Source organism: Biomphalaria glabrata, chromosome 8, assembly GCF_947242115.1.
Source record: "Biomphalaria glabrata chromosome 8, xgBioGlab47.1, whole genome shotgun sequence".
Classification (NCBI taxonomy): domain Eukaryota; kingdom Metazoa; phylum Mollusca; class Gastropoda; family Planorbidae; genus Biomphalaria; species Biomphalaria glabrata.
This window is the reverse complement of record NC_074718.1, coordinates 21,790,296-21,814,059: the sequence shown is the minus strand read 5'-3', so window position 1 is coordinate 21,814,059 and position 23,764 is coordinate 21,790,296. Positions and strand designations below refer to the sequence as shown.

General features: G+C 35.4%; 1 pseudogene; it reads right to left on the bottom strand.

The window, feature by feature from the left end:
* LOC106052417 (CD109 antigen-like) overlaps positions 1 to 23,764 on the bottom strand; it is a 101,998-nt pseudogene that overhangs the window by 21,253 nt on the left and 56,981 nt on the right.

Sequence of the window (23,764 nt, the reverse complement as noted above, 5' to 3'; positions counted from 1 at the left end):
TCTATGAGATAATAAGAAATACACCTTGTGCTGTCTATGAGATAAGAAATACACTTTGTGCTGTCTATGAGATAATAAGAAATATACTTTGTGCTGTCTATGAGATAATTAGAAATACACTTTGTGCTGTCTATGAAATAATTAAAAATACACTTTGTGTTGTCTATGAGATAATAAGAAATATACTTTGTGCTGTCTATGAGATAATAAGAAATATACTTTGTGCTGTCTATGAGATAATATGAAATATACTTTGTGCTGTCTATGAGATAATAAGAAATACACTTTGTGCTGTCTATGAGATAATTAGAAATACACTTTGTGTTGTCTATGAGATAATAAGAAATACACTTTGTGCTGTCTATGAGATAATAAGAAATACACCTTGTGCTGTCTATGAGATAAGAAATACACTTTGTGCTGTCTATGAGATAATAAGAAATATACTTTGTGCTGTCTATGAGATAATTAGAAATAATAAGAAATACACTTTGTGCTGTCTATGAGATAATAAGAAATACACTTTGTGCTGTCTATGAGATAATAAGAAATATACTTTGTGCTGTCTATGAGATAATAAGAAATACACTTTGTGTTGTCTATGAGATAATAAGTAAACAACTTTAGGAATGCAGAGCCTCAATTTTTTTCCCTGAACTGAATCAATTAATGCAAAACATATTGTACTGTTATAGATTTAGTAAGTGATTTATGCATCATATCTACTCCTACAGAATTTGAAAATCAAGAAAAAATAACATTCTGTAAATAACATGTAATTATTTTTTTTTGTTGCTGTTGTAATTTCCTTACCTGTCACTTTAACTCTAATTCTATGAGATTCTGGAACCAAAGAGTCAGGAAGTGTGAAGGCAATATTTTTTTCAAAAGTAGACTGGTTGTTGGACAAGCTTATTAAAATAGGATTATTGTAAACAACCGGAGCTCCTTCATGCTGTCATGAAACAACAAATAGAGGTCAAGTTAAGTCCTACAGTCATACTCATGGTATTGAACATTTTTCTGATTTTACAATTTATAGTGAGTTATTTGCACTTTTGAAAATATAAATAAATAAATTCAAAAATAAATAAAAATAATACACAAATAAATAAAATAAATTCTTCAATGAAACAGCCTGCATTATGATACCTTCCCCACACTCAAACACTATTTAGTTTCTTATAATTGTCTGATATGAACATCTTGTTTTGTTTTATCCCTCAGAGAAATGGGCAGGTATTAGAATTGTATGCCCAAGCAAACAATTTGGGCAAGTGAATTCTAGTAACACTTTGTCTTGTTTCTTCAATTTCTTTTTTTTCTTCTTCTTCTAGCCAGCTTTATTGCTGCTGAGCTGTGAGTTCTTTTGCAGACTTTGCCAAGGAAAAATAGTGTGCTGTTTTCTTAATTTGTTCAGCTTTGCTGTACAGGGTGTTGGTTATGTTGGGCTGTAGTGGAAGTAGGGTCTGCCTAAGGTGGATTAGGAAGGGGCATTCAAAGGGGATATGGTTTACGGTTTCATAAGGGTGGGCGCAGTGTGGTTGTGTGAAATTTATTTTGTTCAGATGGTCCTAGTTAAGCTAAAAACAATTTCAAAGTATCAATATATAAGTCTAAAGGACAAAGGAGTGATTTCTATAAATTCATTGACATATATATATAAACCTTTAATTTACCATGAAAACATTCAATAAACTCTAGTGTTGACTAGATCTACTTACTCTGACGAGAATCTGCCTTACAATAGCATCAGCTGCCATATTACTTCTAGCTGAAACTTCAATGTCCAAAGCGCCCACAATCAGTGCTGATAAGGAGAAATACACTGTTCTTTGTTCATTATATCTTACCTAATGGTCAGATAGGAGAGATAGTCTGTATTGATTTGTCTATTAGGTAATGTCGTTTGAATGTCATTATTACAACTGACAAACAGAAAACAATACAGTGTCATATAATATTAATAAAAAAAACAACAACACTTGTCTATTAGAGAGAATGCAAAGCATGCAGTAAATTGTTGAATATGTATAGAAGATGATTTAAAAAATTTTGACTTCAACACTAAGCTTTTAGACGACAAAGCCTTTGCGGGAAAAGATTTCTCTATTGGTAACATTATCTCGGTATTTGATTGTAGGATTCTCCTCAGCCATCACTGCTCAGCCTCTTTTCAGCCTGATAGGCCTGTTCAGGAAGGTGGGGCTAGTTGTCACAATATTCAAATTTTTATCTTTTAAACATATTTAGAATTCATTGATTCTCACCAAACTTAGCATGTTGTAACTTAAACATTCAGACAACAACTAAAGCAAATGAAATTAACTTTATCGCTTTATGTATCAGAGTTATACAAAAGAAACGTGGTTGGGTTAAGGATTTGACATCTTTCCCCACACTGGGATAAGTTGACAAAGGGCATGGGGTAAAATGTCACATTAAAAAAATCGCCATATCTTGCTTTGTCTTATCTTATCTTATCTTATATAATACAGACGTTACTTCAAAAAAGAAGATAATTACGTCCTACGCTTAATGTATTTAGTCATGCATATTAACCAATGACTTAAATTCTGCCAAGTCACTGGTTTTCCTGGCTAGCTCAGGCAACCCATTCCATGCTCTAATAGCACTAGGGAAGAAGGAGTATTAGCACAAATTTGTCCTATCATATGGGACGAGGAATGTGCCTTTATCTTTGTGTCTTTCAGAGTATTTTATTAAATTTTGTTTTTGTATTTGAAGATTATGGTTCAGTGTTTTATGTATAATTGCTATTTTACTTTTGAGTCTTCTGTTCTGAAGGCTTTCTAAATTTAGTTATTTTACTAAACTTGGTTATTGTAGTAGTTTCCTTGACTTGTCGTTGTGAAAGAATTATATATATGTGGAAATTCTTAAATGTTTTGGACCAAACAAGGAAAGCTGTAGGTTTTTCTTCAAAATATTTTTTTTTTCTATATAATATTTGTAAACTATCTGTTCACTTCTCCCAGAAATGCATCCACCTCCAACCTTTCTAAATAGTAGGACTAGAGAACTTCTTTCTTAAACTAATTGTTGTGCTCGGAGGACAGATATTTTCTGTATGTTGATGCAACCTTTGAAAACAACATTTTTTACGGAGAAAGTCGATGAACACTATTTAGGTAGCATCCACAAAAAAGAATAAAAAAATTTATTATTAATAAACAAATATTAATATTCAAATTTGTTTCAAAATGCTTAATCTTCATTGGGGCTAATTGTCACAACTTTGACCAATTACCCCAACCCGTGTGACAACTTGCCCCACAACAATTTTCAGAACATTTATTCCATTAACATTTTATTGGGTCGAGCTTTAATAAAAAAAAACTAATTTCAATGTGTAACTAATACATGTCATAGAGACATGAAACAATGTAATGTTAGACAATCATTTCAACAGTATAAGTGTTTTAAAACAAAATTACGCAAAATTAAAATTCCACTTTCAGAACAGTCAAAACAATGATTCCTGATAACTTCAAAATGTGAAAAGGTATCAACTTCATTTTATAACTATTTGTATATGTTTCCGTAAACATCTCAAATGTAGTTTCACATTTTTAATAGCGCATCAAATTATACCGATATAGTGTTTGTGACAACTTGCCCCTGTGACTTTTCGCCCCATCTTCCCCTACTTATTGTTTGACTGCTCCGTCTTTCAAATCCAACATGCAGCACCATGACATGCACCTCCGTCGCTTGAGATAACACTGTCTGAATAGATTAACTTTTCTATTTGTTCAAGAACAATAAGACCAATGGTGATGGGGATACTTGGTCACCTGCAGCCAAAATGGGCGTCTTTATCTGTCATCTCATATTTACATAAATATTATTTCAAAATACTTCTATGACGTCTGCAAAATCGAACTCTGGTTTACGTCATGGAAACCCAAAAGCAGCCTGTTTCATGTGTTTTTATGACATCGTCGATAAGTACAAGTAAGAGCATTAATTAAGGTATACGAGACACCCTTATGTCACACCCGTTTTGATGTTAGAATTTTAGCGTCCCAGCACAGCTATTGGAGTGACATTGACAGGGGCTCCCATTTCCTGGATCGCCGGTTTCAGCCCCTTGAAGCCGACAAATGTTAGTTTTCCTGATAGCCATTGGCTCCAGGCCATGCACCCGTTTCTGATCTGTGCTGAGTCGCTTCTTGCTGATTAGGTGTTCTTCTACACATCCTTTATATATGCCCAGATTCACCACAGTTCCAGCAACGGATCCTGGTCGCACGATGAGCTCCCTGTGACCGGCTTGGCTTATACTCTTCGAGAACCTCCGTCATCCGTCTGAGTACTTGGGTTAGATCTTCTTCCTGAACTTCCAGTCTAAGACCATGATGACTGTTAATGGATGCGTTCTTAGAGGCTTCATAGGACAGAGCGTACACAAGGGCTTCGCTGGCCTTACGCTTGCCACTAACTCTAATAACTTTTTTTTAGCTCTGGATCTCGAACGGCATCGATGAAGGCATCAGTGACGATTACTTCGAGGAACTCCTGTGCTGCTGTGGGGTATGCCAGATGGGCAAGTCGTGCAATGTCCGTCTTTAGCTCTTGTAGGGTTTCACTGACCCACTGTTGTCTGGTCTTCAGCTGGACCCTATAAACTTCCTGTAAGTGCTCGTCCCGTATCGAAGCTCCATAGCCTGGACGAGCGGTACGTGCCGTTTTGGCGCCGCCGTTTTGGCGACGCCGTTTTGGCGCCGTCGTTTTGGCGACGGGACGTTTTGGCGCGAGCCGTTTTGGCGACGGGACGTTTTGGCGCGAGATATCATTTGACGATAATTTAATAAGCACGTAGCTTTTATAACAATGTTCATTTCACTCTACCATAATATTGTATGTATAGTATGAATTCTAACACCGTTCAGCGAATTGTTTTTTTTTTCAATTATAAAGGTTTTGCTTATTTCATGAATATAGGCCTATAATAAGTCAGATTCCTGAATGGTAATGACATGCTATATGTGAGTTCTGCTAATCGCACTGGATGACATTTTTCGATTTCTTTCCAAAATATTTTTTTCTATTTGACATTAGTGTAATATATTAAAGTGTGACACTTAGCTAGTTCGTATAACAAAAACCATGTTAACATCTAAAGCTCTATTACGCTGAATGACGACAATAACTCCACACATAGTAAAGATCAAGACACGGAATGTGGTCAGTACAAACTCTAATGTGAATCCACAAATATAAACAAACACTCTGGGCGACAATAGATAGAAACAAATTCACGACACTAAGATACTTTGAAAAGATATATTTTGAGAAATTGGGTAGGGGTGATTTGGGTGACACATCTCGCTTTGACGCAGGTAGAGTTGAACAAACGAAGACTTATTATTAGCAAGTGTTTGGTATGTATAGCTGGAGATACCATACAGTCATTAAATAAACCAATGTTAATGTAAACAAATAATTGCATCAATTTTTAGTCTATCATCGTTTCATTTTGTTTTTTTTTTTGTTTTTAATTTTAAAGTAATATCTTAAAAAACTTTTTTTTGAAAATAAAAGTGTGCCTCTTAATAAACACACATACACAAGCCAAAATGTTTATTAAAGAAAATGATGTGAAAAACAAACACACAATTACATTTAGTACGTGAAAAATATGTCTTAACACAAACACTCATGCAAAACATAGATATGAATAATTCTTTTAAAATAAATAATACAATAAACGTACATAATGTATTTCGCGCCAAAACGTCCCGTCGCCAAAACGGCTCGCGTCAAAACGACCTTCGCGCCAAAACGGCGGGGCCAAAACGGCGTCGCCAAAACGGCGGCGACAAAACGTCCTTCTTCGTGGACGAGAGCAGCATAATCCTGCTGGTTTGGAATGGATTGGAGTACTTCGGAAGCCTTTCCTCTAAGGGCCAGTACTAAAGCGGTCGCTTTTTCCTCCTCGCTTTCCCATTTGTTGACCTTAGTAGCTGCCTCAAACTGTCTTCTGTAGATTGACCAGGAGACGGACCCATCAAACACAGGAGGTTTCATCTTTACAAGCCCTTCGGGTAACATTGATCCTGTATTCATCTTTACAAGCCCTTCGGGTAACATTGATCCTGTATTACTCACCGGCGCCTTGCTGAGCCCTTCTCTAACTTGAACTTTCAGTTCTTCTATGTCTTTTTCAACCACATCGACTCTCTGGTTCATGGTGACCTCCATCGTGGTTATCTTCTGGTTAACCAATACCAATTCAGTCCTGATCCCTGAATCCAGTGTGTCTATTTTGTCCTGCATGGTTCTAATCCCTATATCAAGTGTATCCATCTTTTCCTGCATCTTACCTAGGAGTTCCATCTTTTCCTGCATCTTACCTAGGAGTTCAGTTATATCTGGCCCTACTTCGAATTGATAACTGTCCGGGTCTTCTTCTTCCTCAATCAGGGCTTGCCGGAGACGAGCTGTAAGTGTCTCCTAGCTACCACCAAGCTTTAGACCTCGATACCGAAGCTATTGTTTTAATTCTTTAATCAAGAGTTGGTCTAGTTGTTTCATAATAGGGGAAGCCATTACTAACTTGCCTCCCGTTCGTTGAGTCGCCTACAATCCCACTTCTACACCAATGTTACAACATTTAAAGAAGGCAACTCAACGAGGTATGGGAACAAAGTCAATACAAAGTTTAATCAACATAGATCACCAAAAACAAGGCCCATCCATAGACATATATATATATAGACTGGACGATAAAGTAAAAATTATTATGGGAAACATTTGGGAAAAGATAAGTTTGTATGAGCTATACAGCAGTTATGAGCAGTGTAAAATTAAAAGTATTTATAGTTGGTTTTTTTTTTCAGCCATAACCTATACAATTGATAGAACCCCTTCTGTATTATTATATCTCTAATCGTGCCTACCAAATCTAGACTCTATGTCAGGCGAGCATTCTGATTATCTTTTGTTATAAAATGTTTTCATTTTAGCTTATTTGGGTCTTCTGCTGAAAAAAGATCCGTTAATAGATGCCATGTTTTTTTTTACTATTAAATTTACATAATTAAAATAATTATAAATAGTTTTAAATACTAGATTTAGATCTAGTCTATATAAATACTATAGTAAAAAAAAAATACTACTTACTACTAGTACTATACTACTAGTACTATACTACTATACTATAGTCTAGACTAGATTGTCACTAGATCTATAATCTATACTTATACTAGATCTAGTCTATAGTCTGCATGCATAGATGATAGACTGACTAGTTTAATAGTTAGTAGTAAAAAGTATGAAAAGTATTAGACCTAGTTATTACAAATATTAGTCATATTTATTTGATTTAGATTCTATCAATATTAACTTAGTCAGTCACAGTGATACTGAATTATTTTGACTTACTGAAACTGAAAGTTACTGTGTATAATATTCATTTTTTTTCAACCTTTAGAATTTATCCTTGGCCTATCGTACTACGAACATTAGAGCACGTTCTGCTCATTTTCTTTGACTTTTTTGACTAAAAACTAATTCTAACAATTTGAATCGATAAGACGACCGCCATACATTAATAAAGAAGCCATGTCAACAAACATAGATCCACATCACAAACCTATATATATTTGCCTATGTCTATGATTATGAAACAAAGGCAAAATATTGGGAATATGGCAGTTTTGTACTTTTCAAAACTAAAGATCATAATTATATATTGGCTGAAATGTTGGTCCAAAAATTTATAGCTCAATTGCCGCCATTTTTTTTCACATAGATATAGTACATAAAACATATTTGACTTCCCCCAAATAAAAATAACTTCCTACTTCCAGTCTATATTTATTTATGTCTATGGGCCCATCTCAATCTTCTCGTACTTCCTCTTCTTCTCTCCCCATTCATTTAGTCTATCCTCGTGCGCTAGTGCGCAACCATAGAGTCACTACAGAACATGGTCATTACAATACAAAAAAAGTTTTTATTTAGATTAGTATGCCTCATATTTAATGTGAATTTTTAAAAAATTTTTCCAAAGCTTACATCAACTCAATCTGTTTGTCTGGTTCAAAAGTTTCTACACGTCATTTCTTCGACACCCAATCTCGGAGCTGAAGTTTTGCACAATTATTTCTTTCACCTGACAACACAAGATCAATACAAATAACTTACCAATTATTTAATTAACTATGGTAATTTATTATTTTGTTTCGTATCACGAACAAGAGAAAGAAATTGTACTGAAGTTGGGGTATAAGCTCAATTAGTACCGTTTTGAGGCTTAGTGCTGGCTTGAGAAACTTGAGAAGGCTTTACGCCACGAGTTCAAATTCAGGTCGTTCACCTATTTTTTATAAATTCATTTAAAAAGCGATCACCCAGATACCCCGTTCTTTCTCCCTACCCCCCACCCCCACACAAACACCACTTTCCAGGTGGTCCATGCAAGTGAAAATATTATTACGTATTTAGAAAGCTTGTAGCATGTAAGTGCGCTAAACAAAACAATTGGTAAAGATATTTCTAATCGCAAAGATATATTATTGTTAATCTAGAGTCTAGATTTATTACAAATTTAATTATATGACTGATCCAAACTAAATAATGCACTTAATATAAGCTCTTTCTTTTTAAGTATTTTTTTATATTTTTGCTTGTTATTTATAGACGTATAGGCCTAATACATGTCCATCTAGATCTAATCTTTTATTACAAAATACAGGCGTTCCTTTTAACAGAAGATAGTCTTATTAGAAAGTAGTAAATGTTTAGAATATAATTTTGGCCTATAAGCTAGAGCGAACAGGACGAGGTAATTTTTACAAAATCATATTGGGTAAAAATTGCGAATAAAGAATTGTCTATAGTTAATTTAGCCGCTGCGGTTTCGATAATGAATATATCCTGCTCTCCTAGTTCCAAGGTATGAAATATAAAGTTAAATTTTCGCTTTATGGAAGTGGGAAAATTAGTGAAAGGTGAGTCAATGAATCAATCAGTCAGGGCATTTCTAAATATAATATAGCTATTATAATTAGACCCTAAATGTTTAAATTTCTTTTTTTATATTATATTTTCAAAAAGCCTCAGGACTCTCCCGACTTACACCGTCCTCCAGAGACTTTAGCTGGATAAAAGGAGAGCTAAGGCGCAAAAGAATTTTTTTTCGTCGGGTGGGGCATACACTTGGAAAGGGAAGTTACATGTTATGTCATTATACATACAAAGTTACATGTTATGTCATTATACATACAAAGTTACATGTTATGTCATTATACATACAAAGTTACATGTTATGTCATTATACATACAAAGTTACATGTAGATAAATGTAAAGAACTCACCAAACAAACAACAAATAATAAAACATATTCAGGAAACTAATTGTTGTAAGAAATGAATTTTAGTTTGCATGATATTGCGTGCAAGGGGACGTGTTAATACATTCTATTTATGGTATTAGTATGTTATGCGTTAGAGTAAGGTTAGGTTCGGCAGAGTCGATAATAGAAAATCGGACAAGGAAAAGTTTTGCATAAATAAATACATTGATGAGAGATCTTGTTCAATAAAACATCATAGAAAGTATGTAAATGTCATCATGTGGTAAATGTTAATTAATTAGCATGCTCACATTTAGATATTGGATGACTAATGTCAATAGTTAGAATATAATCAAATAGAAAAACAGAATAGATTGGAATAGAGGATTGAAAGTGTTCAACTTCTATGTTCAGAATTAAATCTAGTCATTGTGAGTTCACAACATGTATAAGAAAGTGGCAAGTGCAATAGGTGAACTCAGAAAGTGGTAAGTGCAATAGGTGAACTCAGAAAGTGGTAAGTGCAATAGGTGAACTCAGAAAGTGGTAAGTGCAATAGGTGAACTCAGAAAGTGGTAAGTGCAATAGGTGAACTCAGAAAGTGGTAAGTGCAATAGGTGAACTCAGAAAGTGGTAAGTGCAATAGGTGAACTCAGAAAGTGGTAAGTGCAATAGGTGAACTCAGAAAGTTATTGAAAATAAATATGATAGACAAAGAAGAAGTAGTGACCTGACTTTCGTAGGGACAAGAAATGACCGCTTGACTATTTAGTCAAAAACATTGGATAGTTAAATAGAACGATGGTCTGTGAAATCGTTTGCATTTTTTCTTGTCGGATATTGACTTACAACTTGGCTTTAGTTCAGTGAATATAAAATAGGAATATGACTCTGAAAGGGGAAGATAGATGGACGGTCAGATCTTGAATGTATAGTTTTTGTCTTTGTGAGGAATACTAAGGGGGATAAATGAGTTAAATATCAGTGGGGCTTATTCTCACAAACATGACTCGGACCACAGTGGGAGTAAGAACGTTTGTAATGAATGAATTAGTGTGTACTCATTCAAAACTAAAATAGTAGTGAAATAAACATTTTCTACATTAAAACAGTGTATGCCTGAAAGTTACCTAAATATTTGATGTTTGATTTCCAGGTCCAGGTGTGACAGGTGTCAAGAATGGGTTTTCTTTTAAAGAGACGGTGACCTACATGAAAAAATATGTTGTACATTTATTAATTAAAATTTCGAAGCATTTTAAAGATTGTTTTATGTATATTCCTAAGTGATATAAAATGACTGTCTAATAATACTAATATAATACTTTTCTACTAATTAAAGGAAGATATTATATCTTTAATTTTATATTTGAGATATTTTCTTTTATATCTATTGCAATTCACTCTGTTTAGACAAAAGTTTGTACACGCTATTTCTCCCAATCTCGAATCAAGCTGAAATTTTGCACACTTATTTCTTGTTTCTGACAAAACAAGAATCAATTTAAAGAAATATCCAATTAGCTAATTAACAATTGGTCATTTATTATTCTGTTTGGTATCGAACAAGGAAAAGAAATTTTACTAGAAAGATGTGACATAAGTTGAACTAGTCCCTTTGTATTTTATATAGAGAGAATTAGATTGTGGCTTAAAAGTTTCAAACTGACAATATTATCAAAAGCACTTCGTTGGCACAGTAGTTAGTGTTTTGACCTGATGAGGATTGAGCCCTCGAGTTCGAATTCTTCACGCAATTTTTTTTAATTTATAAAATCCATTTAAAAGCGATCACCATAGCATTGAGGGAGATAACCCCTTCTTTATTCTCCTCCCCCTTTCCCAATTTGTTCAGACAAGCGATAAGATCATACTGTATTTGGGAAAGCTAAAAGCATGTAATCGCTAAACAAAATCAATGGGTAAAACTATTTCTAATAGCACAGATTTATTGTTGTTGGTCTAGATCTATTACGAGTTTAATGACATTTGTTCTAAAGAAATTGATATTTATAAATGTTCTTTGTTTCCTACCATTACATCCACTGGAAGATAATTAAAAACTGTGGCCTGGACAATAAACTGTTCATACCGTGTGATTGAGCGAGGGTAAGTCAGACTTACAAAAAATGGTCTGAACACACGAAGCTGTAGATTAAATGAAAGTACGATTTTTATATTGATAGACCTAGAGTACTTTTACATTTAAACTGTTATTCAGATGTATAATATATATATTTATTAAAAATACAGATAAACACAGTAATAACTAATATTTAGAAAAGAAAACAAAAAGTTGTAAATAACTTTTTGTTTATTGCAAACCTTTGAAGTAGTTGGTGCCACGCCGAGACCTGTGTTCGGGTTAGTTGCAAAGGCACTAACAATCCACGAAGTCATGGTGTCTGGTACTGTGGTAGTAAGTGTGGCATGACCATTGATGCTAAACAAATTCAAATTAATTATTTCCTGTGGTCTTGAGTATGTTTTATACAAAATGTATTGCATAACTTAATATATATATATATGGGGGCTTTAGAAAAACACACATATACTCATATACTTGCCCCCTATGATGTAGGCCGAGTCAATATGTATGTGTGTGAATGGGGGGACTTAAAGATATTTAGTAAAAAATTATTATGCTAATTATTAATTAATGGCCTCCTTCAGTCGCGAAGGATCATCTCATGGAAATAAGATGAATGCCTGAGCATAAGCTGTAGTCGAAACGAGGTCGCATACACATCAGTTCCCCCCCCCTCTCCATGCAGCTGATATATCCAAAGGAAAGGCAAGTACCGATACAATTTAGGGTCAGTGGCGCAGCAGGCTCTGCTGGGCTCATGATTTTTTTAAATTGTTGATTCCCGAAGCCTTTCCCATGATTGGGTAAAGCTGAATGGCAGCAGAGGTTATAATTCAGTTTTCCTTTACAAAGCCAGTCATGGCTAACGAGCCCCTCCTGCCCGAAGCCAGTTAGTCGCCTTCGCCCTTTAACCTGTTAGTAAAAACAGTTCCGCTGGACTCAGTAGTGAAGGCTTATATATATGACCACTTCCACTCACGCCCTAAACTTAATAAAGGATACATATTCTTTTGTTAGTGTCGTATATGTTTATGTTCTATTTAAATTCAAAGTCTTAGTCATAGTTTTCAAAAGTTTTGTACAATTTTATAGTTTTAATTGCTGAAATTTTGATTAAGCGATTTTCCCTTCTTTCTCTTGGGGTTATATAGCCAGACAAGATCATGTTCTACAAAACCCGCAGAGTTGGCCCTTCTATCGTATCTGGTTTATCCTACTCCGTGCAATAGCATGAACCTTTTCTAGTCTCCTCCGAAGTCCTGTTAAATATTCCCTTGCTGTTGTTGATTGGTGTCCTAACTGTCCAAATAAGAGATCTGCTGGCATCCTAAGTTCTCGACCAAACAATAATTTGGCTGGCGTGTAACTTGTAGTTGCATGAACTGCTCCTCTATAAGACATGAGGAATAGGGGAATGTAGTCATCCCAATCATTTTGCTGTTCTGCTGACATTTTAGCCAGATGCTGTACCAACGTACCGATGAAGCGTTCTACCATCCCATCCGATTGAGGTCGTAGTGGTGTCGTTCTCGTCTTCTCAATATTTAAGAGTTTACAAATCTCCCAAAATATAAGATTCAAAGTTGCGTCCTTGATTTGAATGTAGTTCCATTGGGACACGAAAAAAACTAATCCAATGTCCTACCAAAATATCAACTATTGTTGTGGTTTCCTGGTTGGGCATCGCGAAAGTTTCTGGCCATTTACTAAAATAGTCCATTACCACTAGAATGTATTTGTTCCCTTTGTTAGTCTCAGGAAAAGGTCCATCTACGTCCAGTGCGATTCTCTCAAATGGTACACCTACGTTGTACTGTTGTAAGGGTCCTCTAGTTCGACGTTGCGGGCCTTTAGTTGCCTCACACCGGTCACATTTCCGGCACCAATCTTCTACGTCTTCCTTGTACCGACACCAATAAAACCTTTGTCTGACTTTTATCTAACGTTTTGTTAACGCCTAAGTGACCACCTGTGGAGCCGTTGAGCATTTCATGTAGCACTTCTGGGATTCTAATCTTTGGTAAAACTAGTTGTACTCGTGTCGAGGTCCCATCGGTGGATTGCCACATCCGTTTTAGGACGCCGTTGTCTATCATCAGAGTCCCATTGTGCCCAGTAAGCCTTGGTAATCTCTCCCGTGCAAGAAATTTGATGCCAATCAAGGAGTTGTCCAACTTCCTTCCATTGCAAAATTGGGGCTATATCTTTGTCATCCTTTTGTTCTCTGCGTATCGTTTCTTCAGACCAAGACTCCGATGCACTTAGCTCCACAATCCAGGGCTCTTGTTTTTCCTTCTACTTTTGTGCAATGCTTACACTCCTGCTACAAGGTCGTCGTGACAAAGTGTCAGCATTCAAATGGGCTTGCCACTTCCTGTGTTGTGTTTCGAAATCATAAGTCTGTAACCTTTCTAACCATCTAGCTACTTGACCTTCCGGATTCTTGAAAGAAATCAGCCATTGGAGGGCCGTATGGTCTGTTCTAAACTTAAATCTTTGTCCACAGAGATACTTGTGAAAATGCTTAATGTAGTCCATCGCAGCTAACAACTCACGTCTAGTCACACAATAATTTTGTTCAGCTTTTGTGAAACTTCGGCTAAAGTAGCCTACCACTCTCTCGCTACCGTCCACTTCCTGTGATAAAACAGCACCGATCCTTGTATTGCTAGCATCCGTGTAGAGCATAAGAAAACATGGTCGATGAGACGAGAGCCTCTTTCAATCTCTCAAAAGCTTCTTGGCAATCTGGCGTTCATTGAAATTGCGTCTTCCTCTCGGTCAATTGGTGAAGGGCGCTAGCGTCTGTAGTAGCTGCAAAGACCCAAGAAGCTTCTGAGCTCATGAAGATTAGTAAGTGTAGGCCAGTGTAGGCCAGTGCTTGACGACTTCCGTTTTTTCTGGATCCGTGCTTACCCCGTCTTTGAATACAATATGTCCCAGATATTTAACTTTCCTCTTAAAGAATGGGACGGATTTAGTTTCATTCCCGCACTTCGAATACGTTGCATCACTTCCCCTCAAGGTATGTATGTGTTCATCAAATGTCTTTCCGAAGACTATAATGTCATCTAGGTAAACATGGCAAGCATTCCAATTTAAACCCCGCAAAACTCGTTTCAACAGTCTTTCAAAAGTTGCCTCTGCATTGCAGAGCCCTAAAGGCATAACCGTAAATTGCCATAGTCCGTTTCCAGTGGAGAAAGCTGTTTTCTGTTTATCATCAGGGTGTAAACCTACTTGCCAGTAGCCGCTTTTGAAATCTAGGCTTGAAAATATATGAGCCCCAGAAAGAATGTCTAATGTGTCATCGATACGGGGCAGAGGATAGTTGCCTTTTTGTGTCAAGTTATTTCAAGTCCTGTAGTCAACGCAGAAACGCAGAGAGACATCTTTTTTCTGAACTAGAACAACAGGCGAGCACCATGGGCTGTTAGACGGCTCTATAATTCCTTGTTCCTTAATTTTTTCCAACATGTGAGCGGCCTCTTGTTGCTTTTCTAATGGTAGTCGCCGCGGTGTTTGCCGGATTTGTCTAGTGTTACCATATTAGCCCGGCCACGTTCTTTTTCCACTGGACAACAGGTGGCTATAACAATATTCTTTTGTAGGTTGCAAGCTTGAGTGTCAACGTTCATAACGCGAACAGGTACTCTCCTGTCTTCTCTGCTAACCACCAATATTCTCCCAACAGGCAGCCTTCTGCAGGCTTCCTTTGACTGCTCTATGAGGCTTGTGATAGATATGGGATCGTTACCTTCTATTGTTCCCCATATAATGGCTTCAGACTGTGGGGGTATGACGGTGTCTTCTGTTACCAAGACCCTCTTAATCTGTTCCTCTTCCAGGTTGTCCCCCAGCAAAGGAATTTCTAGATTTCCATATTGTACTGTGCCACCCCAAATGTTCAACGTTAATCCAAATAATTGCATAAAGTTTAGTCCCAGAATATACTCATCCATGATATTGGCGACCAAGAATTCGTGACTAAAAGGTTGGTTAGCTATCTCAAACTTTACAAAGGTCTGTCCTAAAATCGGCAACAGTTCACCACTAGCTGTTTTTAGTGAATAGCCACTTGTTTCATGAATCACGAGATTCTCTACGAGACTATGGTGAATTATTGGTGAATTATTGATCTAATAGAAATCTGCAGAAATCTGCAGAAACGAACTCCTACTTTCCATTGTACACTCAGACTTCTATTTTTACCTAACCCGGCCACTGGGATAATAAGTTTAGGGCTTCCTGTGAATCTTGCTGCCTGTCTCTGCCCCACGAGACCGGCAGAATCTAGTTTTCCTGGTTCTGAGATTGGGCGGTGGCTTGCTGGTTACCCAATCCATCTCTTCCTCTCAGACGGCCTGCAGTTCTTCGAGTACAGTTCCTTTGAATATGGCCAGGACCATCGCAACTCCAGCAGCGAAAGACCGATATGTTCTGCCTGGATATCTGCTGAGACCGCCGGTCCTCTATAGTTTCCACCACCTGTCTGATAATATGGGTGAGGTCCTCCTTCTGCACATGGAGACCCCGACTGAAATAGTATGTTTTCGCTGTGTCTTTAGCTGCCTCAAAAGATAAGGCGTATATCAAAGCATCGCTTGCCTCTCGTTTCCCACTCAATCGGATGGCCTTCTTCAATTCGGGGTCATGAACACCATTGATAAACGCGTCCGTTACAAGAACGCCTAAGATCTCCTGGGTCAAGGTCGGATAAGCCATCAACTCTTGTAGGGTCTCTCCTGGTTTTTGTTGCCGCGTCTTCCATTGCACCCTATAGACCTTTATGTGTTCGTCCCAAGTTCGCAATTCCATAGTTCTAACAATATATATATATATATATATATATATATATATATTATATATATATATATATTTGGCCGGGGAGGGGGGAGAAAAAATGAAAAAATCCCCCAAACCCCCCTCCCGAAAAAAAAACCTGGCTATGCTCGTACTACATTGTATAGATTTCTAATTTAAAAGTAAGCTATTTTTTTTCTTAAACCACAAGCCTGACAGCAATCGGCATAAATCAAGAGAGAGAGACAGACAGACAGAGAGCAGAGCCTCATATATTTATTAAAAGAGAATAATCTTGAAGCCTAGAGATATAATTTAAAATGTACACAAGACAGTGGCCTCACTATGGGAGTGCGAATCGTATTGGGTCTCAACAATCAAGAGGGAAAATATGTGTTCCAAAGCAAACACGTTAAAAAAACACAAAAGAATTGATGATCTTACAATCTACATAGATTTCATTGAAACTAAATGTCCAATCGCAATCTACAACGATTTCATTGAAACTAAATGTCCTATCACAATCTACATAGATTTCATTGAAACTAAATGTCCTATCACAATCTACATAGATTTCAATGAAACTAAATGTCCTATCACAATCTACATAGATTTCATTGAAACTAAATGTCCTATCACAATCTACATAGATTTCATTGAAACTAAATGTCCTATCACAATCTACATAGATTTCATTGAAACTAAATGTCCTATCACAGTCTACATACATTTCATTGAAACTAAATGTCCTATCACAATCTACAACGATTTCATTGAAACTAAATGTCCTATCACAATCTACATAGATTTCATTGAAACTAAATGTCCTATCACAATCTACATAGATTTCATTGAAACTAAATGTCCTATCACAATCTACATAGATTTCATTGAAACTAAATGTCCTATCACAATCTGTATAGATTTCAATGAAACTAAATGTCCAATCACAATCTACATATATTTCATTGAAACTAAATGTCCAATCACAATCTGTATAGATTTCATTGAAACTAAATGTCCAATCATAATCTGCATATATTTCATTGAAACTAAATGTCCAATCATAATCTGCATATATTTCATTGAAACTAAATGATTAATCACCAAAACGTTATACTGTAGGCCACAATATACACACACACAAATTGTAGTTAATAATGTCTCGCTTACAAAAAACTAGACTGAAAAAGACTGATCCGGTTTTGAAAAGAGGAAAACATTTGACACTGAAGTCAATGCATTGATAAAGTCAAGAAGCGAAAATGGTGTGACCTCTTAGAAATCAGGCAAATATTACATGATATCACACTGTTTCTAGCAAAGCAGAAGTCGACGATTCATAACAACATTGACGACAAAATATACATTAAAAGAACACATTTAATTGGGAAACGAGAGCTGACGAGATCAGTTCTGAGAGCTTTAAAAAGATCTGCATTAGAATGGGCTTGTTCATTTGTCTAGCTCAGGAATATAATAGTTCAGCTTCTTCTGGAATCAATGGAAGAGGGCATTCGATTTTTTAAATAAAACAGTTTTAACTTACGTGTACTCAATTCAGTTGATCTATGTTGGTGTTATTCAACCAGTAGGGCGATCCCCCCCCCCTAAAAAAATGTGTGTATTTAGTAATAACTCCAAACTTGAGAATCGATGACGTAAAACGAGGTTTAACAAACTAAAAAAAAAGTAAAAGTATTAATTATCATTTCCCACCGTTTTCACCAGAGGCCTTGGTTTGTGCTTTCTAACATTTTTTGGAGGAGAATTTACAAACAAAAGTTTGAGAAACACTGATATGATGGCTACTAAAGCTTTTTGCAATCATTCTGAAAGTGTAGAAACGCACGGACTTCTTTACCTTTTTATGAAGAAGATTTAATGGAAGAAATGAACAAAATATAAACAATTACCTTCCAACCATGGCCTAATGAACTATTGATAAAGAGATAAATGTGCTTCACGTATCAACAAGAGGGACAAGTGATCTCAAATTGGTATTGAGAAGGCTCTTCTCAAATTAGAACAACATACAAATAATTGTAATAATTTATCATTTTAATAATTACTACTCATAAACATTAGTCAATGTATATATAGTTTTGTACTAATCAACTTGACATTTACAAACTAGCTAATGAAAGATTTTGTTTAGGAAAGGGGGGAGAGAGGCATTGGGAGGGAGAACTCTGAAGTAACCGGCAGACATCGACCCCAGTGACGCTGTTAAGACTAGACATTCGGTAGCGAGTTATCTACCTCTTTACACTTGTCCAGAGCCAACTCTCTGGAAAAAAGCTTCTGACTCTCTCAACAGGCTTAGTTGATGTCGCTACATCCATCTCAAATGAAGTGCTTTGCTTTGCATTGTCTGCTCTATATGCATTTGCATAGGGTGAACTTTCAAAGTTACTTGAGGACAATCTTCCAACTTTAGCTGTAGAGAAAACAACAGAGACACAAATAGGTTATTTCTAATCGTTGTTTGATTGTTACAGACATTCATCTGACAGAACTGCTACTGCACGTTTTTAATGGACTAAAGCTTCACAAAATGTAGCGATCTGATTGCAAATTTATGACATTTTTAAACGTTTTCTTTGCTTTTAGATTTGTATTATTTACATGTAACAAATTCTTTCAAAAAAACATTTGTAACAATGAAAATAAATATTAACATAAGTTCCTTTCCATCTTTGCGGAAACTTACGTGATATAAGCGTAGGAGGAGCAAAAATGTAAAAATCTGTTGCAATCGCTAAGCCCATATTCTGTCAAGAGAAGTTTTAATAAATCATTTATAGCATAACAGTGTTGAAAAATAACTCAACAAAATATATTTAACAATTATTGCAATAGGCCACTATGAACAATGAATGAATGTCAAGCGTAGTAGTCATGTACTTACTGAGAATACTTCATTGATTGAACTTCCACTGTAGGAAAGAGCAAAGTTTGAATCTGTAGGAATTTCTCCTTTGTGAAACTTGGAGATGAATGAATCTTTGACCTATAGAAAGTGAGTTGAATTAGAACACAGTTGTAAATAATGGCTAGAATATTAGCTTGTCCATCAGAGAGTTAGGCCTAACTCAAAATGTAACTCATGTGACAAAACAGTTTGGTCTTTGGATGTTCGGCTTCATATTCTAAAACAGTTTGGTCTTTGGATGTTCGGCTTCATATTCTAAAACAATTTGGTCTTTGGATGTTCGGCTTCATATTCTAAAACAATTTGGTCATTGGATGTTCAGCTTCATATTCTAAAACAATTTGGTCTTTGGATGTTCAGCTTCATATTCTAAAACAGTTTGGTCTTTGGATGTTCAGCTTCATATTCTAAAACAGTTTGGTCTTTGGATGTTCAGCTTCATATTCTAAAACAGTTTGGTCTTTGGATGTTCAGCTTCATATTCTAAAACAGTTTGGTCTTTGGATGTTCGGCTTCATATTCTAAAACAGTTTGGTCTTTGGATGTTCGGCTTCATATTCTAAAACAGTTTGGTCTTTGGATGTTCGGCTTCATATTCTAAAAACAGTTTGGGTTTGAGAGCACTCGTAGTGTAGCAGTGTCTCAGTTCTAATGGTACACTCTAGGACTCAATCAACACGTACAATAAAAAAATACTTTTTTTAATAAACTTGTATTAAGTGGAATTTGTTCGGATCAGTCATGTCATTAAATTTGTAATAGATCTAGACTAACAATAATAAGTCTGTGGGATTAGAAATATTTTAACGATAGTTTTGTTTAACGCAATGTCATGCTTTTAGCTTTGTCACTACGCTATGTTTCTATCTCTTGTCTGGCCAGTTAGAAAGGGTTCGGGGGAGAAAGAAGATCGTTTCTGAGTGATCGCTTTTTAAGTGAATTTATAGAAAAAAAAGGTGAGCGACCTGAAATCGATCTCTGGGGCTAAGGCCTCTTCAGCATCCTCAAGCCAATATTTTAACCACTGGGCCAGAGAGATGCTTATGAAAATAGGTTTTATAGTTATTTACAAACTTTTATTTCTACAAACAATAAAGGGGACTAATTCAACTTATACCAACTAATCAGACAAGTCAAATTTCCTTTCCTTTCTCGAGATACCAAACAAAATAATTAATTAGTTTGTGGTGTTTTTTTTTAATTGATTCTTGTGTTGGCAAGTAAAGAAATAATTGTGCAAAGTTTAAGCTTCCTCCAAGATTAGGTGTAAGAGAAATAATGTGTACATACATAGTACCAGACAGACAGACAAAGTGAGTAGATATAAGCTTTGTAACCAGCTAAAAATAAATTTAGTCTTTTTGACCATTTAATATAAAATTATTTTTTAAATCAAAAAGTCTAGTTCTAATGCTGTACAAACTACTTCCTGAAATAAAGTCACCTTATTTGGTGTTAAATCATTTCCTGTCTTCAGAAGAAGGACACTCTGATCCACAGCCAGGACATAGACTTGTGAATCTGAGTCAGCAGACAGCTCAAGGGAAACATTCTTTTTAATGTCAGTTTCATTTTCTTTGAAGGCTACACTGACCTGGAGATTATAGTTTCAAAACAATAGTTAAATCTATAAATATAAACTAATGCTTCATAACAAAAAGTATATGCCTGCTAACAAAGACAGATCTATATTTTATAAAAGTGTTTAGCAAGATTACATACATCAATCTAACACAAAAACTCGGCTTAACACCTAGTAAATCGACAATATAAAAACACTATAAGCAATGAGTACCAATTACATGATAATAACATATTCTCCCGGTCCAGATCTTTCAGACCAATCTAAGCCGTCACATAGACGCTCGAATTAGAAATTTCTTTTCTCAGCAACTCATTTCAAAGCTGCCAATAATCAGAACTATTAGAGCTTCACTTTTCAAAAAAGTGTAAATTTGTTTTCAATTGAAATTACTTCTTCTAGCAAAAAAAAGTGTCCTTATTTCTTGTAACTTATAATTCAGCTGGTATAGAAGTAATATCTACCATGAAATACAATGTTCGGATCCACAGATCAGTAACACTGCATAGTGAACACTATTATCAAGAAGAAATGCTTTGATTTCAGTAAACAGTTAAGACAACTGTAAACTTTTCCTCACGATAAGCAACGATTAAGCAGCAGAATATCAAGTAGAAATTCTTTAAATTAGCGATAGCAACAAGGTAGAGCTACAATTGAGTGGATTATCTTAACCACCGAGTCCATTACTTTACACATTTCTTTATTAAATGTCTGTGCACATGGTGCTTCCTGATGAAGATTACAATGCTCGTATCATGTGATAAATATTTTCTTTCAAAGTAGCGACATGCCCACTTTTTGCACCCGTTTTATAACTCACACTAGAATTGCATGCACCTCCCCTACACCGCCCCGGTCATTCAATCGATCGAATAATTTTAAAACGATAATTTACAATTTGTGATTTTGTTACTTTCTAAAAAATATCTCTCTTTTCTGTAGGTTTGCGTTTCAATAAGTTTTTTCTTATCTTATCACGCAAAGGAGTAAATTGTAAGGGAACTCGGGGTGAGTTCTTAAATACATATATATGGCTCGATGATCTAGGGTATGATTCTCAATTACACTTGTCAATACTTGCTAAACTTAAATACGAACACTTAGTATACATCAACTCTAACTCCTTATATTCACGAATATCGATAATACTTTAATACTTAATAAAGCACACAATTACATCACTCTTACGAAATACACAAAACACCAGCACCCTACTCAGACCAGGTCAGCTCTCCATCTGTTAGACTGACCGCTAGAAAACCTTATTGTCCCCCCTTCAAAATCCCGTGATTAAAACAATTCACACACCAACTAATAAAATAAACAAACACACACACAATCTCACATCTTACACACACACGCTCTTGACATCTCCCCCTTACTTCCCCAAGATTTTCCCTAAAAATCTAATTATATATTATGTACACTAAAAAAAAAAAATGACATTGATTGTTGAAGTACAACATGATAAAAAAAATACTACTTACAAATACACAGTACAGCTTACTATGTTTACGGAAGTAATTTGTTTCAATTCAAGAAACTACACCCATGAGTTTAAGTATGGAATAATGAATACTTTGTTTCTATGCATCAACATTAATAAAATCAAATCATATTTCCATTAACACAACAATACAAATTCATCAATAATAATGCATATGGAATAGTAAACTAATAATATAACTAAACTAATCTTCATCTGTTCCACTTGTCCAGTTCCTTCCCTTGTGACATCAGATTACAATGTACTGTTTATTGTTTGTAAATATAGAGTTTAAGTCTGACTTCCGATGCTTCTCAATACTGGATGAGACGACGCGTCTTGTTCAAAGTACAATTAGAAAACAAAAGAGATGAACAGTTCAGTCCATGTCATTTAGCAATAATAATAGTAGTAGTAGTAGTAATAGTAGTAACTTCTCTGACGAGACGATCATAGTTGAAAAAGTTGAACGTACATACTGGATTGCTGAAACGTGCACTGTCTGAAAACGTTACAATACCAGGTATGCTTCTGACAGAGACAATAATGTGAGTTCAAACTGTAAGCCTAGACAATGGGTCAGCCCAAAAGTTGTCTGTACCTTTTATATGCTGAATTTCAAAGTCCATAAGGTATAATATCCATCTAGCAATACGAGTATTGGTGGTTGCAGATTTGAGATACTTGAGATTCAGGTGATCAGTCCAAACAATGAACTTACGTGAATACAAGAAGTGTTCTAACTTCTTAATTCCCCATGTTAATGCTAACAACTCACGCTCCATTAAGCTGTATTTACATTCACGTTTGTAATGAATGAATTAGTGTGTACTCATTCAAAACTAAAATAGTAGTGAAATAAACATTTTCTACATTAAAACAGTGTATGCCTGAAAGTTACCTAAATATTTGATGTTTGATTTCCAGGTCCAGGTGTGACAGGTGTCAAGAATGGGTTTTCTTTTAAAGAGACGGTGACCTACATGAAAAAATATGTTGTACATTTATTAATTAAAATTTCGAAGCATTTTAAAGATTGTTTTATGTATATTCCTAAGTGATATAAAATGACTGTCTAATAATACTAATATAATACTTTTCTACTAATTAAAGGAAGATATTATATCTTTAATTTTATATTTGAGATATTTTCTTTTATATCTATTGCAATTCACTCTGTTTAGACAAAAGTTTGTACACGCTATTTCTCCCAATCTCGAATCAAGCTGAAATTTTGCACACTTATTTCTTGTTTCTGACAAAACAAGAATCAATTTAAAGAAATATCCAATTAGCTAATTAACAATTGGTCATTTATTATTCTGTTTGGTATCGAACAAGGAAAAGAAATTTTACTAGAAAGATGTGACATAAGTTGAACTAGTCCCTTTGTATTTTATATATAGAGAATTAGATTGTGGCTTAAAAACTTTTCCTCACGATAAGCAACGATTAAGCAGCAGAATATCAAGTAGAAATTCTTTAAATTAGCGATAGCAACAAGGTAGAGCTACAATTGAGTGGATTATCTTAACCACCG